Genomic DNA, 27,946 nt, shown 5'->3' on the forward strand with positions numbered 1-27,946 from the left:
AACCATCATTTGGATACGTCAATGAAGGGGTCTTCCCCATACTCAACCTCCCAAGAAGGATTCCTTTATTTGAACCCAAATTGGACTGCAGATTCAACCCACAAACAGCACTCCTATAATGGAGGAGATTAGTAGACATACTTGGCGCCTGAGGGCTTTGAGAACCTGAAAATATGCTGAGCCCATTTCCTGAACTGGCAAAACATTGGATATGGGCACTTTACTTTCATTCTGAAATGAATGGGATCACAGCAAGCATTTACTGCACTGCATGCACATTCTCAGGACAACACCTACTCTATTAGCACATCATAGGTTTTGAAAACACCTTGCATGCTGAAAAGGACAGAAAAGGATACAATGTGGCCCTAATTCTACAAAGAACGAACAGAAGGTATCAGGGCCTACACAGGTGAAGTATTTTACAAACTAGGTTGTCTCTTGACACCTAAATAACTAATTATCATTAACCAGGTCAATGGCATCTATTTTATTGACTTCACAGGAATAAAAGGCTTATGCTGGCAGCACTGGCAATCAAACCAGTTACAACCAGTTCCCACAAAAGAGCACACTAGTCACCTAGCTATCTCACAGACTCTTCTCTTGACAAAATCATGATTTGATCCAAACTGAAGGCTAAGTTTGACCACAGGCACTACATGTAAATGGATGCAGGTGGTAATCAAGCATATTTGTCATTAACAAAAATATATTCTCTCCCGATCCAGTTGGTTGTAGGCAGCATGTATAGTCTTGAGTTTCTTTCTGGACAGGAAGGGAGATGGTGCTCAAAGGGCATTGACAGGGATAGAATTCTAACCACATATGTATAGTATCAGAAGACATCATATTTGGTATTTTTCCTGCATTTATTTGGTAACCAGTCTTATGATGTTGCAAGTAATACCTAGACCTGCAGTGGTTTTTATTTTATGTGCCATCCAAGATGGGTTTGCTGCTAACAGCTTTGTAGGCAACGCAGCACAAGGTGAAAGTAATGCTGGTGATGAAAGGATTCCAGGGAGCCCCTGGTGTTATAACTTGAAAATCAATTGCGAACAACGGCGGACACGTTGATTGCACTCCCTGATGTGTTCCCTTCATAGCTACTTCAACACTTCGTCCAGATGTGTGTGCAGAAGTAACTCCGGCACCTGCCGTCGTTGGGTGCCAACTGATAGGCAGAGACACAATGTACCAAAAGGTTGGCGTGGTGCACTACTTCAATAAATCATTCAAGTCTTGTAATATTGTCTCAGTAGATCCTTTTATTTTTCATGAATTTCCAACAATAAACGATACCAGCCAAGGTGTTTCGTTCATATGAAATGAACTTCTTCAGGGCTGTAAATGTCAATATGAAACACACAAATATATATACAGACACACAATCTAACAAGGTTGACACAGGACTTTTGTGACAAAAGTGCAAATAGAAAGGGAAAGGGGAAACTAAGGGGAGAGGGGAGTGTGACATGTGGGGAGTACACGTCATATTGGTCGGAGGATGCGGAGGCGGGGGGGGGGGCAAGACAAGTGGTGCCCAAAGAACATTATAAAAAAACAAACAGATATAAAAAAAATCACTACAAGTGTGAACATGTGGTATGTTGTCACACCCTGGCGCTGAGAGTAAGTAATGTGTTCACATATAAAAACATTTGAAAACATATTTATGAGGGTCATATGTATCTGCATGTAGTGAACAGCAATCTGCATAGGCCTATGTAACAATATTGTGGACAGAGCTGCAAACATATTCTGTGACTAAAGGTAATCTGCCCCCATTGTGTCACGTCTAGGTTGGAAGGTGAGAGAGATCCCTCCCAATATCAATGTGCTGCTTGTTTAAATAACCTTAGTTGGATATGAATAAAATCATGTGTAGGGCCTGACGCCTGGACTGGATATAAACCCTCCAATGTTAGTGGTCAGTTGGAGGAAGGGAAAACAGACGCTAAGCCAGTGGTTCACTAAGGCTGGGAGACGCGAACAACAGTTGGCTACACTCGCGGTCTAAGGTAACACATGATGGCAATCAAAGATATAAATGTTAGTTGATATGTACCAAAATGTGATTATGAGATTGGGGAGAAGGGATCATAGGTTCCCCCTGGAGTTCCGTGAGAGCGTTGTGTAAGCTCTATCCGTCGTGTGTAGTTGTCGTCAATCTAGTAGTAGATGTGCACAAACTAATGTGTCTACGTGGGCCTCCTTGATAAGGGCCGGCGCTTTATTGATCTGTAGGAAACCATAAAAAGTATAAAACAGAGTTGGTGAATACACGTATGAGTGGTGGCCGCGCGGTGGTGGGCGAGATGAGAGCATGCGTCTCGTGTTCTGATAGACATGAGGATGATGGAGGCCAAAAAGGGGGGGAAGGATGACGGCACAATGGCACTCTACGGCCTGGTAAAAATTTGTGTGAATAGGAGTAAGGGAAGGGTAGATCATAGGTGACATAGTCCAATGAAAAAGCCCCAATGGCGTGAACAGTTGAGACAAAAGGTTCCGAACATACATGCCAGATGTAGATTAAGCCACATAATGGTATGCTGTGCTAAGTAGGTGAAGTGGCACGGTGGGCCCAGTAGGGAACCGTGTCAAATGGCAGGCGGGGGGGGGAGGGAGGCAAAGGTCGGCATGAACGGTGTGTGTGGCGTCCGCGGTGTGAGACATAGTCCGCGATAGAATAACATAAATCACACAATAGTGTGAGATAAGTTAAGTGGGTGACGCGACTGGTCGGGCCCAGTGAGGAGACGTGTCGAAAAGCAGAAGGGTGAGGCGGAGATCAAAGGCCGGCAAGAGCAGAGTATGCGGCGTATCATATGCTGTGTGCGTCGTGTACCGCAATGAGGAAAACGAGTGGCCGAGACCCGGAGCCGCTACTTGTGCCTGGTTGGTGCCGCCTATCGTGACGGGTCATGGGTCTTGGAGGAGGCCTGTGGATATAAGAGATTGTTAAGGGTGAAGCACGCCGTTGCTAAGAGAGTAATGCAACGCAGGGAGCGTTGGTGGGGGGACACCTGGTGAATGTCGCCTGTCATGACGGGGCATAGGCCTGGAAGGAAGGCCTGTGAATATAGGCGATTGTTACGGATAAAGTACGTCGTTGCTGAGGGAGCGGAGCAGAGCAAAGCAGGGGGCGTTGGGGGGACGCAGCTGGGAAGGCTTGAGTAAGTCATGGCATATCACAAGTGCAGCCGGGATAACCTAAAAGTAGATACGATCTACTCTGAAGTGGGCTATAAATCTGCTGGTGTAGAATGAAAAAGTGGGCTGACAAGAGACAGTCTCGGCTGTCTGCGGTGCGGATGATTCCTGGAGGGAATCTTACCTGTTAGGCCGGAAGCTGCCGTCTGCCGATAAAGGAACTGACAATTATATATGCTGAGACCACGCGGGAAAACGTAGTGTACGTACAAGTGTACGTGGAATAAAGCGGCACGGAAAGGATGGGGTGAGGGCTGATAGTGCCTAAAAACATGGGCTGATGAATCCATGTCTCAAGAGCCAGGTCTGGTGGAACGGCAGTTTCAACACAAGAGGTGCTTAGTAAGACGAGTTGTAGAAAAGGGCTGCGTCAGTACAAGTGGATGCAGGTCATCAAGCAACCAATCAGGAAACCCCAGTGTCCCAGTGAGCTGGGGCCGAAGGCTTGAGGACAAGGGGTGGGGGAGAGGAAAAGTCCGCCCGCATCTGTAGTCAATAGATGGACCCTATAGAGGTGTGGTCGCAAAGATGCTATGGGATGCCCATCGTGGCAGAACCTGTATGTGGTGCAGGTCGGGCATACGGAGATGAAGCATAAGAAGGAGACGTCAAAAGGGAAGATGAATGAAAATATATGTAAAAGAGGGGGAAATGAAGACGCAAGACAAGCAAATGGAGGACAATTAAGTCCAATAAAAATAACAATAAAGAAGGGAAATAAAAACGCACACTGGCAGGCAGGAGCAAGCGTGGGGCGCAGAGACAGAAGCCCTCAGGTCGTGTGTGCATCCTGCAGCACGGATGCGTGGTGGGAGTACTTATCTCAGGAAATAGTGGAATTCGTGGTCAGTGTTATGTCCCCTCTTGACCGCATCAAGTCTATAGATCTACTTGGCCTCTGCCCTTCTAAGTGGCAGTTCTCGGTTTCCCCCTCTGTTGTTGGGGGGTATGTGGTCGATGCCAAAAAAGCAGAATTTGACAGGACCAGTATGTGTGGAACGGTAGTGTTCAGTCATGGGGTACCTGTCATCACCATTGATGAGTGCCCTCCGGAGTTCTTGCATTCTGGTTTTAAAACTGCGAACTGTGCTGCCCACGTAGATGATACACCCTGGTGTTATGTGAAGTTTCTGAAGGCCTTTGATGGGGTGTATTGCTACCAGAAAGACACTTCAGCATAGACAGGCAGGTGTCTGGAATTCCGGCCAATAAAGTATTGTCTGCCAAGGTAAGACCGGATGGACACGTGGGTGGCTGCTCTGAAGCATTAGTCATGGGGAAGGCTTCACTCTATGGAACTTAGTTATCTGATGCCAGGTGCTTCTTTTCTGTACCTGGATTTTAATGAGGAAATTGAACTTGAAGTTGCCCAGGGCACTCAGTTCTTAATTTGGTGAGGTCTCTTCAGGGTGTTACTCATCAGAGTAATGGCTATTAATTTTAGGGAAGTTAGCATTGGATTGGCATCCTGTCAGAGAGGAGCTTCACTTGACTTTCTAGACGACCAGCCAGGGAGAGCAGTATTAACTGTACTACACACACTAAAATAAACCAGCTTGGAGGAAAGGAAACATGGATGTGTGGCCAAGTACAATACCAGATATAAGCAAAGGAAGAACAAGTTACTGACCTTCGGTAACGATATCTCTGTAAGAAACATTAGTTAGGGTTAGATTCCTTACCTTAGAATATCCCCAGGTGTCAGACTGAATCCGGAAAGTTTACGCTAGCAGTCCCTCTGCGCGTCAGCAGGTGGCATTGTGCGGCTCCGCGTCCGTTGCTGGCGTCTTATGCGCCGAGATGACGTCACGGAGACTACTTAGGCGCCACCCATGCGCGCTGACGTCAGCTCTGTACACGACTTTCCGCGCCAGTAATGCAGAGCCATGCAAGACACTGACCCCTGGTGCATAAAACTAGGGCCCTAAAAGGGATGACCTTAACCCTAGAAATCAATTCGCAGAACGGGGAGGATGGGTGGGGCGGTAAGTAATCTAACACTAACTAATGTTTCTTACAGATATATCGTTACTGAAGGTAAGTAACTTGTTTATCTGAAAGAAACACGTTAGTGTTAGATTCCTTACCTTCGAATAGATACCCCAGCAATACAAACCCCGGAGGTGGGTCTGCGAACTAAGATCACACCAGAAAATCCCGGAGAACAGAACGGCCAAAGAAGCCGTCTCTCCGGACTTGGCTGTCAAGGCAATAATGCTTGGTAAAGGTATGCAGCGAGGACCACATAGCTGCCTGACAGATATCCTGCAAAGGGACTCGACGTCCCAGAGCGGTAGAGGCTGCTGTCGCCCGAGTAAAATGGGCACGCAGTCCCACAGGAGGCTCTTTTTTAGCCAAGGAGTAACAGGCGTTAATACACAGAACGACCCACCGAGAGATGGATCATTTGTGCACAGCCCGACCTTTTTTGGCATCCACGTAGCCAACAAAGAGTTGATCATCCACCCGAAACTGTTGTGTGCGCTTCAGATAGAACGAGAGCGCACGTTTTGGGTCCAGACGATGGAGCCTCTCTTCCTCTTTCGAAGGATGCGGAGGCGGAAAGAAGGTGGGCAAAGTGATGGTCTAACCGATGTAGAAGGGCATGACAACCTTGGGCAGAAAAGAAGGACGGGTCCTTAACACTATTTTGTCCGGATAAACAGAAAGGAAAGCAGGTTGAGAAGAAAGAGCCTGGAGCTCACTCACTCTTCTGGCAGAGGTGATAGCAACCAGGAAAGCAGCCTTTAAGGTAAGAAGACGTAAAGGAGAGTTGTCAAGCGGCTCAAAGGGAGCGCACATCAAATAAGTCAACACAAGATTCAAGTCCAACTGAGGCATTATAAAGGGGAGCGGAGGGAACGTGTGTGTAATGCCTTTCAAAAACTGACAAACAGGGAACTTGAAAAGAGAAGGCTGATCTGGAAGCCTTAAAAAGGCGGAAATGGCCGAGAGATAGCCCTTGATAGTGCCCAGAGCAGAGCCCTGCTGGGCCAGAGAAAGGAGGAACAGGAAAACCTCTGAAAGAGGGGCAGGAAGGAGATCCACAGCCTTCGCTGTGCACCATGCCACAAATTTATTCCACCTGTCGGCATAAACCGTTTTAGTGGAGGGACACCTGGCTGCCAAGAAAACATCACAGACTTCGGCAAGAAGGTCAAAAGCTGTCAACTGTCGCCGCTCAATCTCCACGCATGGAGGTGGAGGCTGGACAGGTTCGGGTGAAGAGCCGTCCCCTGCTGCTGCGACAGAAGATCCTCCCGAAGAGGCAGTTGGATCGGAGGACAGATTGCCACACTGAGTAGCTCGGGATACCATACTCTTCTTGCCCAATCCGGAGCCACAAGAATGACTTGGGCCCGGTCGCGACTGATCTTCTTCAGCACTCTGGACAGAAGTGGTATAGGCGGAAAAGCGTACAACAGACCGCAGCTCCACTCGCGACGAAAAGCATCTCCGAGCGAGTGCCGCCTTGGAAATTCCAACGCGCAGAATTGATGACATTGCGCATTCTCTTCGGTGGCGAATAGATCTAACCAAGGCTCTCCCCACTGCAGAAAGAGACCTTGCAACACGTCCGAGGTCAGACGCCATTCGTGATCCAACATGCATCTGCGGCTGAGTTCGTCCGCCATGGCGTTCAGGGAGCCTGCCAGGTGTTGAACCACCAGAGACATGCCCCGATGTTCCAGCCATGTACAGAGGCGCAGAGCCTCCCGACATAGGGTCCACGACCCCACCCCGCCCTGTCTGTTGCAATACCACATGGCGGTGGTGTTGTCTGTGAACACCTGCACTACCTGTCCCCGGACAGAGGGAAGGAAGGCTTTCAGAGCAAGTCGGATCGCCCGCAGCTCCAGAAGGTTGATATGGAGCCGGGACTCCGCCGCAGACCAGAGGCCCCTGATCTCCGCCTCTCCCATGTGGCCACCCCATCCCAGGAGGGACGCATCCGTCACCACTTTGAACTCCGGTTGGGGAAGGGAGAGGGATCTGCCATTGACCCAATCGCGATTCGTGAGCCACCACTGCAATTGACGTGCGGTGCCCTCCGAGATCTGGACGTGATCGGACAGGTTGCCCTGATGCTGTGCCCACTGAAACTTCAGGTCCCACTGCAGAGCCCGCATATGCCATCTGGCATGTTGCACTAACAGGATGCAGGAGGCCATCCAGCCAAGGAGCCGGAGGGCCATCCTGACAAACCCGGGATAGAGGCTGAAAGATCGGAATCATAGCCTGAATATCCCAGATCCGCTGTTCGGGAGGATAGATCCGAAACTGCGCCGAATCCAGAACCGCTCCGATGAATTGGAGCTTCTGAAAGGGATTCAGGTACAACTTCGGCACATTGATGGAAAATCCCAGCAAATGCAGGAGGTTGGCCGTAGTCTGGAGGTGGGAGACGACCGTTTGGGACGAGCCCGCCTTCAACAACCAGTCATCTAGATGGGGGAAGACTGAGACCCCCGATCTGCGCAGATGAGCTGCGACCACCGCCATCACTTTCGTGAACACCCGAGGGGCACTGGTAAGTCCAAAGGGGAGCACGGTAAACTGAAAGTGCTCACGGCACACCAAGAACCGCAGGTAACGTCGGTGGGCCGGCAGGACGGGAACATGAAAATAGGTGTCCTGCAAGTCTAACGTTACCATCCAGTCTCCTGGATCGAGAGCAGACAAGACCTGAGCCAAAGTCAACTTCTTGAACGTCTCCTTCCGGAGGAAGCGGTTGACGTTCCGGAGGTCCAAGATGGGACGCAAACCCCCTTTGTCCTTCTTGGGGACCAGAAAGTAGTGGGAATAACAACGACTCCCTACATCTGGCCCAGGAACGCACTCGATGGCCCCCTTGGCCAAGAGGGCTGTGACTTCCTGCTGGAGAAGGGCCAAGTGTTCCCCCGACATGCGGTGGTACTGAGGTGGCATGGCTGGAGGGGTGGACTGAAAGGGAAGGGAGTAACCCTTGCGGATGATCTGCAACACCCACTTGTCCGAAGTGATAGCGTGCCAGTGGGGGAGGTGATGGCGGATCCTGCCACCCACTGGCGTGGGGTGCCCCCCAAAGCTCGGATTAGGAAGTTTGGAGGTAGAAGCAGCGGGGCGGAGGTGGACTGACCCCCACGCGGATTCCCAGACCCGCCCCTGGGGAAACCGCGTCCGCACTGAGGCTTGGTCTGCACAGGCTTGCTTAAGGAACGTGCCTGGGCGCCCCTGCCGTGGCCACGAAAGGAACGAAAACCAGGAGGGGCTGGGCTTTTTGTTGCAAGACCTAAGGACTTGGCCTTGGCCCGCGAGTCCTTAAAACGCTCCAGCGCACTGTCGGCTTTTTTGTCAAACAGGCGAGTGTCATCAAAGGGCATGTCCATGAGTGAGCTTTGGACATCTGGCGAGAACCCGGTAGATCTCAACGGAGCGCCACAGTCGTAGCAATTGCTCTACCTAGTGAGTCCGCGGTGTCCAAACCACACCGAATGGCAAACTTAGCCACATCTTTACCCTCGGCAACAGCTAGGGACAGTACAGCTTGGGTCTATTCAGGACACTGAGGCAACACCTGTGCAACTGTATCCCACACCGTGTGGGAATAGCGGCCCAATAGGCAGGCGGTGTTCACCGACCGCAGCCCTGAGCTGGCTGAAGAGAACAACCGCTTGCCGAACTGCTCCAGCTTCTTAAGAGTCCTTATCCGGCAGAGCCGTGGGAAAGGCACTCTGGGATTTCGAAGCCTGGATGACCAGGCTCTCGGGCGTAGGATGAGAGGTCAGAAAGGCAGGGTCACCCGGCGTCGGGCGATGACGCCTGGCAACGGTCTTATCCACAGGGGCCTCTGTGGCTGGCCGCCACAAGTGTCCAATAAGACGTCAGTGAGGGCATCATTAAATGGCAGCAGGGGCTCCGACGAAGTGGACGCCGTCAGGAGCACCTCAGTGAGGAGACTAGTTTTTAGGGCCACCGTAGGAAGAGCAAGGTTGAGGACCTCAGCTGCCCAACGGAGCACCACCATATAAGAAGTGCCCTCCTTCATGGTAGGCGGAGGAGAGGCAAATCCTGTGTCAGAGGAGACATCAAGGCCGCCGGCCTCCTCTAATTCGTCCATCCAGTCCTGCTCAGAGTCACAATGACGAGCAAGAGGGTCTTCGGACCCTCCCAGTCATCCTCCACCTCCGCCGTATGTGGTACAGACTGCGGCGGCAGAGCAGGGACCATTGAAGGAACAAACGGCGCCAGGAACAGCGCCGGATGGGGCCAAACCGGCGCCGTGTCCCAATGCAGATCCCAGGTAGGGCCAAAATTGTCCTGGTACCTGGGCAGGGGCGGCACAAATGGCATCCACTGCGGCGCCGGAGGCAGAGCCGAGGGTGGCGCTGGGGCTGGAGCCAGCAGCGGGGGACCTTGTGGTGCCGTGGCCGGAGCCAGCGACGCAGGATTCTGCGGCACCGGGGCCAGAGCCGCCGGCGCCAACAGGATCCTGACACGGGACCGTGGGGCCCAAGGGCACGCCGGCGGGAGCCCGAGGCCTAAACAGGGGGTGCATGGTAGCAAGAAATTCTTGCACCTGTGCGTGAGTCGCCGACGGACCCAGAAAAGGTAGCTAGGCCGCGGGACTCCCGGGCTCCGAAGGAGCCGCAGGGGCAGAACCCCTGTCCCCCTCGTCCACATCCGTGGACCGACAGGGGGACGTCGGAGAGCGACAACGCTTCTTCGACTTCTTTTTGTGTCGTCTCTTACCTGAATCCGAGGGTGAAGACTTGGAGCCCGAGGAACGATGATCATGGACCCACGAGCATTCTCTGGAGCAGCCCCTGGACCGTGAACAGCGTTGCGACGAGTGCCGGACCTCAAGCAGCTTCCGGCACCGCTACCTCAAGGCCTTCGGGGCCATGACCAGACAGTCCATACAGGACCGGGAGTCGTGGTCGCTCTCCATGCAGTAGAGACAGACGTCGTGGGGGTCCGCCACCGGCATATTGCGACGGCAGGCCCCACAAGACTTAAAATCAGGCATCCCTACGTGCACCAGAGTAGACTCAAACTTACAGGAGACAAAAGTCTCAAAAAGATTGTCAAAAAGGGACTAAGGTGTGTGCTCTAACCGAATCTGTGCTTACTGGCGTGGAAAAAGAAAGAACTGACGTCAGCGCGCATGTGTCCCCGTGATGTTATCTCGGTGCAAACGACGCCAGCGACGGACGCGGAGCCGCACGACGCCACCTACTGACGCGCAGAGGTACTGCTAGCAAAAACTTTCTGGATCCAGTCTGACGCCTGGGAATATTCTAAGGCAAAGAATCGAACACTAACGTGTTTCTTTCAGATAATGTATGCACCTTTGGAAAACATTGATATCTGAGAAGATTCTGACTGTGACACAAGAAAATTATACAGATTGCCATGTCATCGCAGGATGGCACTGATGTTCTAGGTATCAAACTGGCATCATGGAATTTCAATCAGAGATTATGTTACAGAGCACATAAAGGGCCTGGTCCATTCAGTTCCAGTAGTGGCCATAACATCCAGGACTGACAGTGAGGTTTGCAGGCAATAAAGAATCTTAAGAGGGAATACAGTACCCCGCATTGCCAATGTTACCGAATATTCCTGCCCTTTTATATTAATGAATACTACGTCCGGTGCAGACTCTTTATCTTTAAAAGATTATCACCCCCTCCCTAGCCCTGCCTCTCAAGCAATGCCCAACCCACTTAAAAGGAAGGGCCTTGGATACGCAAACAAAAGTCTAATCTACCTAAAAAACAGTAATCTATCAATCTTGCAAAAAATGTTTCAACCTGGCATTTGAGACAAGTTCGATAACATTTTGCAAAAGTATTTTGAGAAGCCCAAACAACAGACTTGAACACCTCCTGCAAATAGTTACCCCATGCCCCAAGAATGCAGGAGTAAGCATTTAACATTGTATTTATTATTCCTCACAGTGGACTCCTGTTGGCTGACTCCTGATGCACTACACTTTTATCCTTCAGATTGCTATTTCGAACCCACCGGTCCATGGTCAATCCTCCTCATTCAAGAAGAACACCCCCCAGTGGATTTGCGTAGAGTTGTTGAGGTTATCAAAGCAGTTTTTCTTTGAGCCATAGATGCTATGGTAGCCAAAGCCTCAATTGCTCTCTTTTGTTTATCTAGTCTGTCCTATGACCCAAAACATGTATAGTTGGTGGAACTAGCTTCCAAAGCATTGACTCAGGGCAACCCCAGTATAGTGTACAACTGTAGGCAACAATCTAAAGTGCTTCAGAGTAAAATGTCGCTGATAGGCCTGAGAACCTGGACTACGTCGGAGTAAAGGCAGGAACCAGTTCCGCAGATGAGCCGTAGACTGGGTTCGCAGCCTGAATGTACCCGAGGCATTGTGCAAATTCAGAGAGTGACGGGATGAAGGGGAGTCGTGCTTAGACTTCATGTGCTGCTTCTTCTTCGACTTACCTGATTCCCTGGACATCGAAGAAGATAGGTCACGGAGTTGGCCTCTGGAATGAGAATGGGTTTGCGTTATCCAGTTTGAGTGGGATTGGGCCTTACTAACTTTTTGTCGGGATTCTACAACATATAAATTGGCTTCACACTCCCTGACTGCCTTCAAATTCATCTTTGGGTACTTGTCGCACAACGTCAAAACGTGTGAGGCGCTCAGACACAAGAGTTAAACCTCGTGAGGGTCTGTCACCAATATATTTTTTGTGGCAACCCTTACAAGGTTCAAACTCTGTATTTTTAGGAGGGGCATGTCCCTTGCACAATTCTGAAGAAAAACGTCTGTTAGGCCTGGCAGAATTCGAGGGAGCAAACTCCAGATCAGTGTTTGAAGGTGTGTAAATAAAGGAACTGACACCAATATGCACAAGTGGCAGTTATGTAGGAACCCGACGTCACATCTGGGGCAGGGCGGACCAGATGCAGAGCCACATGATGCCACCTATTGACACACAAAGGAACTGCAGAGAAAAATCACTGATGCCAGTCCGGCACCTAGTGGTATTCACAAGGTGAAGAATCTGTGGTTAGAAGTATCCATCAGAAAGTATATGTGGACGATCAACCACAACTTCACATACTGACTCTTCTGTGTCAGGCAAATTATTCAGCATCAGTTGTCAAAAGCAGCACTAGAATTATGCCAGATTACTGAAAGCATTTACAAACCACAAAGCCAGCAGCAACATTAACCTATGTGTTGAAGGATTGGGAATGTATTCGTCCTAACGCTTGAATAAAAACACAAGAACAAATAAAGAGTCGAACTGTTTGTTGGACGAGAAGGATAAATAGGCCTCAAGTCCCAAATGAATATGTCACTTACCTTCAATAATGCCCTCTCTGGTACAGTCTACCTAACCACACATATTCCCCACCTTTTGAATACTCTCACAGACGTCAGACCAGAATCTCAAAAACTTCAGCAATACCCCTGCACGCTGGTGGCTCCGCGGTGAAGTGGTTCCGCCTCACGTGACATGCGCAGGACTATACAGGCGCCATCAATATGTGCTGACATCCACTGCTTTCAAGATATTTCCACAACAGCAGACACGCAGCCATTCAAATTTGTGTGAACAGTGTGCAGATTAATAAACTGAGAAATTTACATGTGAAGAGACAAGTTCATGAAATAGGGAGGTGGGAGAGTCGGTGGCAAATCTGCAGTTAGATAGACTCTCTACTAGAACGAGCATTACTGAAGATAAATAAGTTGTTCTTCTGATAGATTGTTCTAACTTCAGATTTCTCACCTTTTGCATAGATACCCAAGCAATGCCGCCTAAGTGGTGGGATTGGGAATTGACCAAAAAGTCCTGAAGGGCTGAGCGAGCAAAGTGACCCACCCGGAGTACCTGATTGTCTAGGCAATAGTGCTTTGTGAACGTATGTAGTGACGTCATCGTAGTAGCCTGTAAAATGTTAACAGGCACCCCGTGAGGCCATGCAGTGCTAGGAGCCTGGGCCCTGTAAAATGAGCTTACAAGCCCTCAAGGGCTACGTTTTGGCCAGTGTACAGCAGATCTTGATGCAGAATTTGATCTAGCAGTAGGTAGTCAATTTATGAACAGCCTTGCTTTTCTTTGCTCCTGTGAACCACATAAAGAGCTGATAATCCACTCCATGTTCTTTGGTACAATTGATGTAGAAGCTCAGAGCCCTTTTTGGATTCAACCTGTGAAATCTCTCCTCCTCCTTTGAAGGTGAGGTGGTGCAAATGAACACCAGAAGGGTGATGTTCGGACAAACATGAAAAGGAGTTGCTACCTTCAAAGGAAGGTGGCTCGAGTCTGTAGAACCCGCATGTCTGGGTAGAATGTGGTGTAGGGTGGGGTGTTAACTAAAAGGACCTGCATCTTGTCGACCTGTAACACTGATGTTATAGTGACAAGAAAGACTGTCTGGAAGGTAAGGATCCAGAGAAAACGACTGTGGCGGGGCTCAGAAACCGCACACATGAAGAATGTGGTTACAAAATTTAAATCCTATTGGGGCACAGCAAATGGAGGATTAGGAACATATGTCGTAACCTTTTGAGGAAAAGCATCTCAATGGTTGGTTTAAATAACAAGGGCTGGTCCAGCAACCGTAAAATGGCTGAAAGAGAAGATAGGTACCGTTTAACAGTGCCTAAAGCAAGGTTTTGCTGGGAGAAGGACCACAAAAACAACAGAATGTCCGACAGTTTGGCATGGAATGGGTTGATCTGTTTAGCAGCCTACTAGGCCAGGCAGGCGTATACAGATTTAGTTTAGGGATCTCTCGCTGGCAGGCAGTGTCCCACCAGAAAAATTCTTGCAAGTCTGGCCTCATCCAGCAACGCAAAGCCTTCAGACCCTACCAAACGCTGCTTGTTGCGGCATTACATGAGCGAGTGTCATCCATGAGCACCGGCAACAGCTTTCCTTTGGTGGAGTTCAGAAAGGCTCTCATTGCCTAGATAATGGCTCTCAGCTCCTAAAGGTTGATATGCAGCTGGGCCTCTGAGACTAAACACCTCTGAACTCCATCTCTCACAGATGGCCTTCGCAACCTAGAAGCAATGCATTAGAGGGGTCTTCGCTGGCCGAATCGCAGTCACAGCCACCACTGCAGATTTTTGGCAGTCTCCTCCGAAACCTGAACCAGATCGGAAAGATCCCCCGTAGTTCTGTGTCCACTTGGACTTCAGATGCCATTGCAGAGCCAGCATATGCCATCTGGCATGCTTGATCAGCAGGCTAAAGGAGGTCATCAGTCCAAGCAGCCTCAGAGTCAACCTCACTGAGATACAAATTAGAGGTTGAAACAGAAGATGATAGACCAAATGTCCTGGACTCTCCTCTCTGGGGTATAGAAGCAAACTGCACTGTGTCTAAAATGGATTGGATGCAAGTATGTGTCTGCGAAGGAGTCAGGTGTGACTAGGGCACGTCTATAGTTAATTCCAAAGGATGTCAGCAGGTTTGCCTTAGTCTGGAGATTACAGACAACTGCCTGAGGTGAACCCTCCTTCAAAAGCCAGTCATCAGGTAGGGAAAGAATGGAACCATCAACCGCTATTGATGAGCTGCTACCACCGTCATCATTTTCATGAACACCCGAGGGGCGCTAGTAAGACCAAAAGGGAGTGCAGCCAACTAGAAATGCTTGTGGCCTACCGCAGCCTGCAAGAAATGCCTGTAAGCCTGCAGGACGGGGATGTGTAAATAAGAGCCCTCATATCTAGTGCTACCATCTAGTCTGCAGAGTCGAAGGCAGACTAGACCTGGGCCACGATGAGCATCTTGAATCTATCCTTCTGAAGAAAAAATAGAGAGGGCAAAGGTCTAAAATAGGATGGAGGCTGGCGTCCTTTTTCGACACCAGGAAGTAGCAGGATTACCAAGCATGACCACCTTCTGCTGCTGGCACCCTCCCCATGACTCATTTGTCCATAGGAGCCAGCACTTTCTGCTGTAAAAGCAACAGATGGTCCTCCGTCAGTCTGGGAATGGTGGAAAGTGCGGTGAGGTGTCGAAAAATGTCAAGGCGCAACCCTGCTGAATAATTTGCCAAACCCACATGTCCCAAGTTATTGCCTGCCACCCTGGTAGAAAGCAAATAGGCTTGACATTGACTGGTAGTTTGGCTTTGCCAATGCTTATTTTGTTTGTAACACTGCTTTGTACGAACGCACACACTGTATGAAAATGATAATTACCTAGAAGCCAAAATGTTTTTGTTTTTTAATTTAAAAGGACACATTACACCATTCGTCCCTGGCACTGAAAGAAACTACTTATTGTGCGGATGTGCGCATTGTGCAAGAGCAGAATGTTGTCACTCACAGGTAAGTAAGCCCATGGGTAAAGCAGGCTGACCCTGCGCCCCATGCTATATGCTGTGGTGGGTGGAAGGAAATGTGAATGGCACTACATCAGACTAACGGATGATGATGGCAGACAGAACGCCAGTATACGTTTTAGCAGTATACATATCGCATTAAAAATGACAGCTGCTCCAGCAAGGAAATCTCATGCATGCTGAATCTCTAGTGGGGAACAATAACATTGTAGATATCTTCACCAAACAATAAAGCAATATACAGTAGTGAGAGGCTGGGAATAAAAGGAAGATGCTGTGATTGGAGAATAAATAGCATTTCACACCAGACAGTCTACCCATACCCAGGCAATAGAATTACTCCCACGTGACAAGAATTGGAAAACATGTGATGCCTTGCAGTCAGCAGTATCCTGGGTCTGTGCTAGTGAGCACTATAGTTGGTCACCTGGTGGTATCTGGTGTTCAGACATCACGTGGGAATATCAGAAAGGGGAACCATCATAGCAAAAAGGTACAAACCAGCATTTGCAGTGCCATAGGTCTCGCATATTGCATTGCATTTTTTTACTAGCGCCTATGCGGCGCTTTCACATTTATGGAGGCCGCGCCCCTTTCTTTAGACAAGCTGGGTCTAAATAAAGGGGCGTGACCGGCATTGAAGTGAAACTGTGGAATGCGGCGCTTTGACTAAAAAAGCATCTTTTTATCAAGTTGACAAACAGATGTAATTTTTTTGTAAAGCACCCATGCCGCGCTTTCACTTTAATAGCGGTTGCGCAACCTTCTTTAGACATGGCTAAAAGAAAGGGGCAGGGCCTCCATGGATGTGAAAGCGCTGCAAACAAAAACATTAAAACAAATAAGTAAGCGTGGTCGCTATACTAGTTAAATAAAGAAAGAAACGCGCCCAATATAGTTAAAGCAGGCAGCCATTAATAAGTAAACGGGTGGGGTAATGCGACCTCGAGGATGGAATAGGGGTAAATTATTAAACAAAATAGTACTCACAGCCAAGATAAAGCAGACCGTGTAATAAGACAAGTAAAAGGTCCAGTTGTTATGGGAGCCCCTACCTGACTGCAGCCCCCACCGCAGGGGAGCCCGTGAGCTTTTAATCCCCTCACCACTGCTGTTACTATTGTTGCCGTGCGCGCGGGGGCAGTAGACGGCAGCCCCCAGCACACTTAGCGGCAGGGACGCCGCGGACGCCTTCAGCTCGCGCCAGGAGGCGCTTCAAAACCTGACAGGGCTCCCGCTGTGCGGGAGCCCCTACCTGCCTGCAGCCGCAACCGCAGGGGAGCCCGTGAGCTCTTAATCCCCTCACCACTGCTGCTACCATTGTTGCCGTGCGCACGTGGGGCAGGAGACTACAGCCCCCAGCACGCTTAGTGGCAAGGACGCCGCAGATGCCTTCAACCGGTCAGGGCTCCCTCAGTGCAGGATTCGTGCGGGCGTGCCTGGGCCACGCCCGGGCGAAGGGCGGGCCCATCTACGCCAGCATCAGGAAGAGGCAGGGCTGGGCCACCCCTCTTACATTCATCAACTATTAAGATATCTGGGGTGAGTGCCCATATATAACCGAAAATCCACATTTAAGTATTTTCTAGTATCCATTATGGAGAAGCGTAATGGGGCAATTCCCTTGCGGCCGGTCACCACCAGTATCGACAACATGCTAGAAGGGTAGTTAATATAGTTGCTAATGAGATCGAACTAACTGAAAGGTGCCTATCCCTTGGAGTTGAGGCTCAACAGACTGGTCACATGTTAGGAGCAGCCCTACTCGATCCTGTTTTTCCCCACCTAGTGCATCGGCAATTACACCAAGCACCTTATTACTTACTGGACCTAGTCACAATGATGTGGATCTTCCTATTGAGAACTGTAAGGGAGACAACATCGCTGAACCAATGCTAAACACAGGCTCGTCAACATCAGCTACAGCTCTAGGGGCCAAACGGAAACGGAAACTCGGAAAGCCTGTTTGTTCCAAGAGGAAACAACCTACTCGTTCCAGTTCTTTTTGTACTACTATGAGCTCATGGATACAGACCCCATTGCCCACTCAGAATGTTTTTACTGCAGAAACCGAATTAAATACGGAACTGGGTTGTCCTACTAGCATCCAGACCGAGTTTGTTCTCCCCACCTTTGACCATAGTGGATCTGGAGACACTTTTATTAACTCTGTTGTAGACACTGTTTTTCAACGTATCGAAGATAAAAAATTTACTTGCTTATGGAAGCGATTAGATCGCTTAGACACTCTTGAGAACAAATTAAGCCTACAACAAAAACTATTGAGCCTGTTGTTGTTACTGGGGTGGGGGGTTGATTTAGCTGACAGACTGTATCTAATTCTAATTTACAGTCTATTTCATCAACATCTATCGCACCTATTGATTCTTGTGGAACATGTAGCAAAGTCAGGGAGTGTTTTCTATTGAAACATACTGCTGTGTCCGAAAATCCCTCCAACTCTGGTGGCGTTCGAGGTACACTTGGCACCGTCCCGCATATGCCCTCTATCCCTCATTCTGAACGTGTGAACAATCCAGTTAATGTAAATTCTAGGTTAGGCTGTTTGAGTGAGGGTGTCCCAGATACACTGAGAACCCTCGAGCCCAGTAGGGAGGTCTTGAGTTTACCACCAGCAGCGTGTCCCTATTGGTATAAGCAGGGGTACCCACCCTTAAGCAAAACCAAGAAGAAACGTGGGATCAACTACGTAATCAGAGCACGGACTGTCTATCTAAACATAAAGGGTTTAAGGTGTCAAACATGAATGGCATTATCATAGTATGAAGAGTAGGGTGGGTGGGGGCGTCATCAAAAAATATAGAGGGAGACTGCATAGTGATACATTTTCGAAATCCATCTATGGTTAGATCACTACTAAAGGTACATGAGGTTAATACCACCAACCCAACTCCTATCTGGTCATTGCCACTGGGTTAATTTTATAAACCGACCCCCAGGTTTCTAACTAATGACCCTCCCTTCCTAAATATACATAATAGGTTCTCAGTATTGTCTGGTTTGGATAGCCAGGATTGACTGTTACCCTTACCAGCACTCAACAAGACCACCCCTACACTAAATACCCACCCACCAGAGCCATGTGAGCATGATACCCCAATTAAGTCTACTGTTGATACAAATTTAAATATACTAAGCTGGAATGTTTCTGGTTTGGCATCTAAAATAACTTTACCGGACTGGTTAAAAATAGTTCAAAAACAGGACATCCTTATGTTCCAGGAGACCTGGGCTACGCAAGATTTATACCTTGAAGGGTTCGAATGTTTTAATATTGTCGCCCCAATCCCCAAGTTCGGCCGCCCATCAGGCGGGCTCTCAATTTGGGTCAATGTCTCTGCTGGAGGTAGCGCAAGGGCCATAGACACTAAAAGTGACAAATTCCAGGCACTAATCTACAAAAGGGGTGTATCTATTTGCCTACTCAATTTCTAGAATAACGATTTTCAAACTCTATCAAACATGAATTTTATTAAACTGTTCGATTTTATCTCCACACTGCAACTTTAAAAAGGCTTTGATATCTGTTTGGGGGGAGACTTTAATTCTAAAACCCCCATGGCAAATATTCCAGGTATAGACTCTATCCTCAAGGAGCCCCAGTGTAACATGGAGGGTACAATTATCGGATCATCTGCGCACTAATAACTTAATCAATGTAATGGAAGTCGCTGCAATAACCAATAACAATAACTCCCCTGTGCCAACATTTAGGGGCAGTGCTTCCACTACTGACTATGTTTTTATCTCCCGTACCCATGAAGATATTTTGCTGAAAGCCAAGGTCGTCCCAACTGTCCAGGGTGACCACAATTCCATTAAAATAAGATTGAATATCGCCCTTTAAGCCGTTATATGTTAAAGAGTGTGGTGCTAGGAATCTGACACCCACTGCTGACAAGCTAAGACTAGTTTGGCGAGGAGTTGACAACACTGATCTGTTTTATAAGCTGGTAAGAGACTATCCGATACCCATCAACATTTGTCTGTCGTTACATGGCCACAACCCTGAGGTAATCAGTGCTTTTGCGAAACTTTGTGAGGGTATCAAATTCATGTTATCTAAACCTTGTGTGGATGCACAACATGGACCAAGATGGTTCAACAGTGACTGCTCCTCAGCTAACAGACAGCTCCGTAAGGCACTTTCAATGAATTCTAGAGACCCTGCTATTATTAAATCATTAAGGCTTAAGTATAAGGCAGCCACTATCCGAAGGAAGGATGAAATTGTTAAAGAGTGCTGGGACGCTCTTGCATGTGCTGCTAAATTAAAGAATGGGAATGGTTTCTGGGCAGCGGTTAAAGATATGAGGTGAGATATGGGACAATCACTGACTCCGATAAGTTGCAATATAACCAGTGAGGCTTGGGAAGCACATTTTTCTATGATTTATCCGGTTCAAATACAAAACGACGAGTTGGTTGAGTATCAAGCTCCCACTGGGATTTCACTTTCTTTATCAGAAGTGGAGGATGCCATTCAACAAAGTTTGGGCAACAAAGCCCCTGGACCTGATGGGCTACCTATCGACCTTGTGAAACACAAACCTGAGTTCTGGGCACCTCTTTTATTAAATGTTTTTAATAATCTAACAAATGCCCCGATACAAAGCACATGGTCAACTAGCATTATTGTACCAATTTTTTAAAACGGCGACCGATCCAATCCAAGCTGTTATAGACCGATCTCTGATAGATAACACGTTGAAAATCTTAGGGAGGATCCTGTATAATAAGATTAAGATATGGGCTGAGGAAGATCGTATTTTACAACAATGTCAGTTAGGATTTATAAGTAAAATAGGCACAATTGAACAGTGTCTAAACCTTAACTTGATTACAGGTAAATACACTATCGCCCAAAAGAACAAGTTACTTACCTTCGGTAACGCTTTTTCTGATGGATACAGTATCTGCCTGTGGATTCCTCACCTTGAGAATATCCCCTGCGCCAGTAACATTCGGAAACTTTTGTAGCTCTCCATGCCGACGAGGATGACGTCACAGAAGCACGGCTCCGCTCGCGGTTCTGCTGACGTCACTGGATCCATAAGAGGACCTCGTCGGCGTGATGACATCAGTTCCGCCCTTTTTTCCGTGCCTTCGAGGCACACGGACGGACTGTCAGCAATATATATACAGTATACACAGTACATAATATACAAATCAACACACACAGTGTGAAGAAACAAAGCAGGAAGGCAAAAGAAATAACATACTTCCTTTGACAGTAATAAATACATTTTGAAACATCATCACTATTGCAGGTATACAAGGGTGGACAACGGGGAGGCGGGTGGGTCAGTGAGGAATCCACAGGCAGATACTGTATCCACCAGAAAAAGCGTTACCGAAGGTAAGTAACTTGTTCTTCTGATGGATACATCTGCCAGTGGATTCCTCACCTTGTGAAAAGATTCCCACAGCAGTCGCACTCCCGGAGGAGGGTGTCCACCCTTCTATACCAGAAAGTCCTGAAGAACGGAACGAGCAAAGTGACCGTCCCTCCTCACCTTGGAATCCAAGCAGTAATGCTTTGCCAAAGTGTGGAGGGAGGCCCAAGTTGCCGCCCTACAAATGTCCTCCACATGAACACCATAAGGTAGATGTAGAAGACTTTGCCCTGGGAGAATGAGCCCTTATACCCTCTGGAGGTTCCTTACCGGCCAAAGAGTAACATATCTTGATGCACAAGATAATCCATCTGGAAATGGTGCGCTTGTGCACCGCTCTGCCTTTCCTGCAGCCAACAAAGCCCACGAAGAGCTGGCCATCCACTCAAAAGTCTTTAGTCCTATTGAGGTAAAAGCTCACTGCCCTCTTAGGGTCCAAGCGGTGAAGCCGCTCCTCCTCCTTGGAAGGGTGAGGGGGAGGATAGAAGGTAGGAAGGGTAATGGACTGCTCCAGATGGAAAGCAGTTACCACCTTAAGCAGAAAAGCAGCCCTGGTCCCGAGTACCATTCTTTCAGCATGAATGGTCAAGAACGGGGGTTTCGAACTCTTACCCTCCTTGCTGAGGTAATGGCAATGAGAAAAACTGTTTTGAAAGACAACAGCCTTAAGGGACACTTGTGCAAGGGCTCGAAGGGAGAACACATCAGGTAAGTTAAGACAAGATTTAAGTCCCATTGAGGCACAATAAAGGGAGTAGGCGGAAATTTGTTGGTAAGGCCCTTAAGGAACCGCAATACAATAGGTGACTTAAACAAGGATGGCTGATTCGGCAAGCAAAGGAATGCCGACAAAGCTGATAAATATCCCTTTACAGTAACTACAGCAAAGCCCTGCTGAGCAAGAGAAAGAGCAAACTGAAGGATGTTGGATAAACGAGCCCTCAAAGGGTCAATAGACTTCTCTCCGCACCAAAGAACAAATTTAGACCACCTATAAGTATAGATAGATTTGGTGGAATGACGTCTAGAAGACAATCTTACATCTACCACGTCAGGCGGGAGAGAAAAAGAATTCAGGGTGCCTCGTTCAATCTCCAGGAATGAAGGTGTAAGCTCTGAAGGTGGGGGTGTAGAACCTGCCCCTCTGACTGCGAGAGGAGGTCTGCCCTCAGAGGGAGACGGAGCGGAGGGCACTAGGAGAGGTGGAGAAGATCTGTATACCACACCCTTCTTGGCCAATCCGGGGCATCAATATGACTTGGGCCCGGTCTTGGCGAACCTTCCTCAGAACCGGAGGGATCAAGGGTATGGGAGGAAACGCGTAAAGGAGATGTGAGTCCCAACTCAACTGAAATGCGTCCCCCAACGCTCCCTGCATCGGATACTGGAGACTGCAGAATGACGGGCAGTGAGCATGCTCGTGAGTGGCAAACAGGTCCACACGAGGAGTTCCCCACGTCCAGAAGACATGACGAACCACCTCCGGATGGAGCCTCCACTCGTGGTCGGCAGAGAACTGCCGACTGAGACTGTCTGCACGCACGTTCAGAACTCTGGCCAGATGATTTGCCATCAGACAAATCTGATGATCCTGAACCTAGGACCAGTGATGCAGAGCCGCTCTGCGACCCCACTCCTCCCTGCTTGTTGACATACCACATCGCGGTAGAGTTGTCCGTCAGGACTTGAACCGACTGACCGCGAAGGGAAGGGAGGAAGGCCTTGAGTGCCAAACGTATCGCCCGCAACTCCAAAAGGTTGATGTGAAGCAACCTTTCCTCTGGAGACCAAAGACCCTTGATCTCCAGATCCCCCAGATGCGCACCCCACCCTAAAGTAGATGCATCCGTTATTACTGTGGCCACCGATGGAGGTAGATGGAAGGGCTTTCCTTGAGACAGATTGCCCTCCACACTCCACCAAGACAGATCCGCTGCAGCTTCTCTGGAGATCCTGACTGACTCCCTGAGATCTCCGTTGTGCTGATACCACTGCCTGCGGAGGCACCACTGGAGCGCCCTCATGTGCCAGCGTGCATGGTTGACCAACAGAATGCAGGAAGCAAACAGACCGAGCAGACGAAGGACCTTCAGGACTGGAACGACCGCTCCATTGTAAAACAAGGGAATCATTTTCTGTATATTGAGAATCCTTTGAGGAGGAGGGAATGCTCGACACACAGTAGTGTCCAGTACCGCCCCTATGAACAGGTTGCGCTGAGAGGGCACCAGGTGAGATTTGGGCACGTTTATCGAGAAACCCAATTTGTACAACAGCTGGGTTATAACCTGCAGATGATGAAGCACCTTCTCCGGCGACTCCGCTTTGATTAGCCAGTCATCCAGATAGGGAAAAAAACTGGAATCCCCGATCTTCTAAGATAAGCTGCCACCACTGCCATCACCTTGGTGAAGACTCGAGGTGCAGTAGTAAGACCAAACGGAAGGACCGCAAACTGATAATGTTGCGACCCTACCGTAAAACGGAGATACTTCCTGTGCGACTTCAGGATGGGGATGTGGAAATACGCATCTTGCAAGTCGATCGACACCATCCAGTCCTCCTGTTGCAGCGCTTGAAGAACCTGCGCAAGGGTCAGCATCTTGAACTTCTCCTGCTTTAGAAAAAGGTTCAAGATACTGAGGTCCAGGATTGGACGTTGCCTGCCATCCTTTTTCGGAATCAGGAAATACCGGGAGTAGCATCCCTGACCCCTCTCCTGCTCTGGAACCACCTCTATCGCACCTTTTTTTTGTAACGTAAGGACTTCCTCCTGCAGGAGAAGAAGGTGGTCCTCCGAGCAACCAGCTTGGCAAGGAGGGTAATTCGGAGGGAATTCCCGAAAGGGAAGAGCATACCCATTTTCTACAAGATCTAGAACCCAAACGTCTGTAGTGACCGATTCCCAATCTTGTAGAAAATGGCTAAGCCGGCCCCCCACAGGACCAACATGATCGAGAATGGTGGATCTAGGGCTGCTTTGAAGTGGTGGGAGGGAGGGAGGAAGAGGAAGAGGAGGAGGAGGAGGAGGAGAGCTGCCGACCTCGAGCACGACCTCTGATCCTGCTCCTGTAGCTCTTATACAGGGTATTTTGCTGCTGCTGTTGCTGCTGGGGCTGCCTGTAGGTCCGAAAGGACGACCTCCCAAAACCTCTGTATCTCCAATAAGAAGAACCTCTAGGCTGTGTCTGCAGACACAGAGATTTGGCCGTGGCTTTGCTGTCGTTGAACCTTTCCAAGGCCGCATCAGCCTTTTTACCAAACAGCCCAGAGCCGTCAAAAGGCAGGTTCCGAAGCGTTGCCTGCACATCAGGGGAGAACTCAGAAGATTTCAGCCACACACTCCTCCTTGTGGCGACTGAGGAGCCCATAATCCTGGCGACAGAGTCCGCAGTGTCCAGGCCACTCTGGATAACCTGACGCACAGCCGCCTGAGTGTCTGACAACACTTCATTAAATTTCTGCCTGTCCTCAAGAGATAAATTAAGAGCCAGCTGTTTAGCAGAATCCATGAGAGCGTGGATATAAAGGCCCAAGAGACAAGTGGCATTTGTAGACTTTAAGGCCATTCTCGCCGAGGAGAAAACTTTCTTGGCCGACTGGTCAAACTTTTTAGAGTCTCTGTCACTCGGAACCTGTGGAAAGGCCCTGGAAGACCTCTTTGAGCAGGCAGCCTGAACCACCAGACTTTCCGGAGAAGGATGGGAAGTAAGAAAGTCTGGATCACCAGGAGCCGCCCTGTACCTTCTAGCTACAGTCTTAGAAACCGCAGGAGCTGAAAAGGGCTTACGCCATACCTCCATGACTGGTTCAGTGATGGCCTCATTAAATGGAAGTAAAGGATCTGTCACGGTGGAGGGAGAATGCAGAACCTCAGTAAGGATGTTAGGTTTAAATTCAGCAGTTGGTAGCTGTAGATCCAAAAGCTCCGCTGCTTTCCTAATGACCGTGTGGTAAGGAGCCACATCTTTAGAGGGAGTATCAATTGGAGGAGTAATCTCCCATTCTGGTGACAAATCAAGGCCACTAGCCTCCTAGAATTCCTCAAACTAGTCATCTGACTCCATAAGCTCACCCTCTTCCATCTCTTCAACCTGGTACCTTTGCTCCTCCAGAACCCTTTGTGCTTCTCGCCTGGACCTAATCCTCAGGACCGGCGTCGGCGGTGCCGCAACCGACTCTAACGGAGCCGGCATCGAACATGGATCCGGAGGAGCAGCCGGAGTCGAACGAAGTCGAGGCGGAGCTGGAGAAGGTGGAAGCGGCGTCGATGTCCTCGGCGCCGGGAAATGCCAAGACGGCGTCGCTGGGGAAAAAAAGGCATAAATGGAGCCCGAGCGTAGGCTTGAGGAGATTAAAAGCCATTGGACCCATGGGACCCGAAGGTGCTCCAGAGGGGTACATCACTCTCGTGAAGACACCATACATTGCATTTAAATAATGCGATGGGTCTTGACCCGGGCCTGGAAAGGGGGGATAAGGCTCATATTGAGGCATTACCGGACTCGGGCCAATCAGCGCTAACGGTGGAGCCAACGGAGTAGAAGACTCATCAGGAGCCGGAGCTTCTTCAACCGGAGCCGGAGAGTGCTCCGGTGAAGCCGCAGGAAAATTCAGGCAAACAGGAGGAGCAGGATTTGAGACAGGAGAGGGAGAAAGATAGTCCTTATGACGTCGAGTAGGCGAAGTCGAAATCAGAGCCGCCTCCTTATCCGAATGGCATCGAGAGCCATGCCTCTTCTTCTTTTTATGCTTCTTGGACTTAGAAGCATGATCCGACGTCAACTTCGAACCCGAACTCGATCCTGACCTCGATCTGGAGCGTCTTCGACCTCTCTTCTCTTTTTTCATCCTTGCTATAAACAACATAGCTTCTCTTTCTTTCAAGTCCTTAGGATTCATCTTGCGGCAGCAAGAGCATCCCTCGACGTCGTGATCCGACGACAGGCACCAGACACAGTACTCGTGTGGATCCGTGATGGACATGTGCTTACCGCACTCCCTACACGGCTTGAATCCAGACTTCTTCGTCGACATCTTTGAACAAGAAGCAAGAAGAAAGAGAATCACCAACAGAAAAACAAAGTAACTAGCCAAAGCTACGGAGAGTCCCAGAAAACCGTTAGCATCGATGGAGCGGAAAAAAGGGAACTGACGTCATCACGCGAACAATGTCCTCTTATGGATCTAGTGACATCAGCGGAGTCACGAGCGGAGCCGTGCTTCTGTGACGTCGTCTTCGTCGGCATGGAGAGCTACAAAAGTTTCCGAATGTTGCTGGCGGAGGCAATATTCACAAGGTGAGGAATCCACTGGAAGATGTATCCATCAGAAATCCCCTATTTATTTCACTTTTATGGATCTTACCTCAGCCATTGACTTTGTTAACAGGTCACGCTTATGGTCTATCCTTTTAAAATATGGCCTGGATGAGGTTTTAGTTAATTTGTTAGCCAATCTGCATAAAGACTTGAAAGCCCGGTGAGGATCAAAAAGGGAGGGGAGGTCTCCAAAGCCATTAAAGTTGGTAGAGGGGTCAGGCAGGGCTGTGTCCTGGCCCCTCTCCTCTTTATTTCATACATCAATGATTTACATAAATCACTGATAACACTTTCAAATGATGTTTCTAAAATCATTGGCAATATACTCCCCGCCCTATTGTATGCCAATGATGCGGTCGTAATGGGCCACACACCTAATGCCCTACGCGTTTTAGTGTGAGGTTTTGTAGATTTTATGGCTAGCCTTGATTTGTGTACTAATTTTAAAAAATCATTTATAATGGCTTGTGGGCCGACAAAGTATCTTTGAAATTCTATCATTATTGACAACAAAAGTGTACAACACACTTGCACTTTTCCCTATTTGGGGCTGGCATTTGCAGCTAATGGTTCTTGGGCTGACCATGTGGTGCACAGTAGGATCAAGTTTTCCAAAGCTATTAATTCAATTCTTGGTCTCCCACAGCCCAAAAAGACAGAGGTAGTCTTAGCTATTATGACATTTTTAAAATCACAATGCATCCCAATTGCAACTTACGGTGCAGAGGTCTGGGGTTTCACAAAGAGTAATAGTATTCAGGGCGAAGAAAACAGACTTTGAAGAAAACTCTTGGGAGCCCCGATCTCTGCATCACAGTACGTTTGCCACAGTGAATTGAGACTGTTTTATGTTGAAGGTTATATAAAGGCCCGCCCTGCCATATTTTGGCTTGCAATTTGGAAAAATCTGGCAGCGACCCTTACCAGAGATATAATAATAGATTTTCTCAAGTGCGAGAAGGGTGGGAAAATACCATGGCTTGCCGCAGTGAGGGAGAGCCTGAGTAGCGTGAACCTTGAGCACGTCTTTTTAAACCCTACTGACTCAGATGGCATAAATAAAATGCCCTATATGCACATTATAGCAAAGTAAGACATGAAAAGGATGTTCAGAAAACCACTGTTGGCAGGTATATGTCTATGGGGGATGCCTCTCACTTGCCATCTAGCTACCTCTTAAAACCGATAGGCCACTGAGAGAGAGGACTCCTTTTCCGTCTAAGGGCTGACACTGTGACATTTTTACTCTGCTTTCCCCTGGGGTATAATGCCAATCTTGATCAACTACCATGCCCTTGTGATGTTGAAGTAGGCAAACAACGTTACACTTTTTATTCTTTTGTAAATTTTACTTAAAATATGCAAAATGGTTTTTGATAGCATTTTTTAAAAAGACCTCCCCTGTCTACTATAACTATAAAGCAGTCTACATGAAAATCCTTACATTGGAAGAGGAAGAACTAATTTTTTGCATAGGCTCGTTTTTGAAAGCTGCTGTACATGCCCGTAACACAATGTGAACTTTAGGAAGGTTGTTTTACTGATTTTATATCAATATTGTATCCATGTTTACAGTAAAAAAATGTATGGATGTTTTACTGACTAGTCTTTTAACCTTTTTCATGATATAGGACAGGCATAAATTAAGTCGGTTGCATT

At 48.5% G+C, this 27,946-nt stretch overlaps 1 protein-coding gene across 2 annotated transcripts in view; it reads right to left on the minus strand.

Moving 5' to 3' along the window:
• Positions 1-27,946, minus strand: part of RPTOR (regulatory associated protein of MTOR complex 1) — a 1,825,560-nt gene that overhangs the window by 98,951 nt on the left and 1,698,663 nt on the right. The gene's annotated exons all lie outside the window — the stretch shown is intronic.

Source organism: Triturus cristatus, chromosome 7 (assembly GCF_964204655.1).
Source record: "Triturus cristatus chromosome 7, aTriCri1.1, whole genome shotgun sequence".
Classification (NCBI taxonomy): Eukaryota; Metazoa; Chordata; class Amphibia; order Caudata; family Salamandridae; genus Triturus; species Triturus cristatus.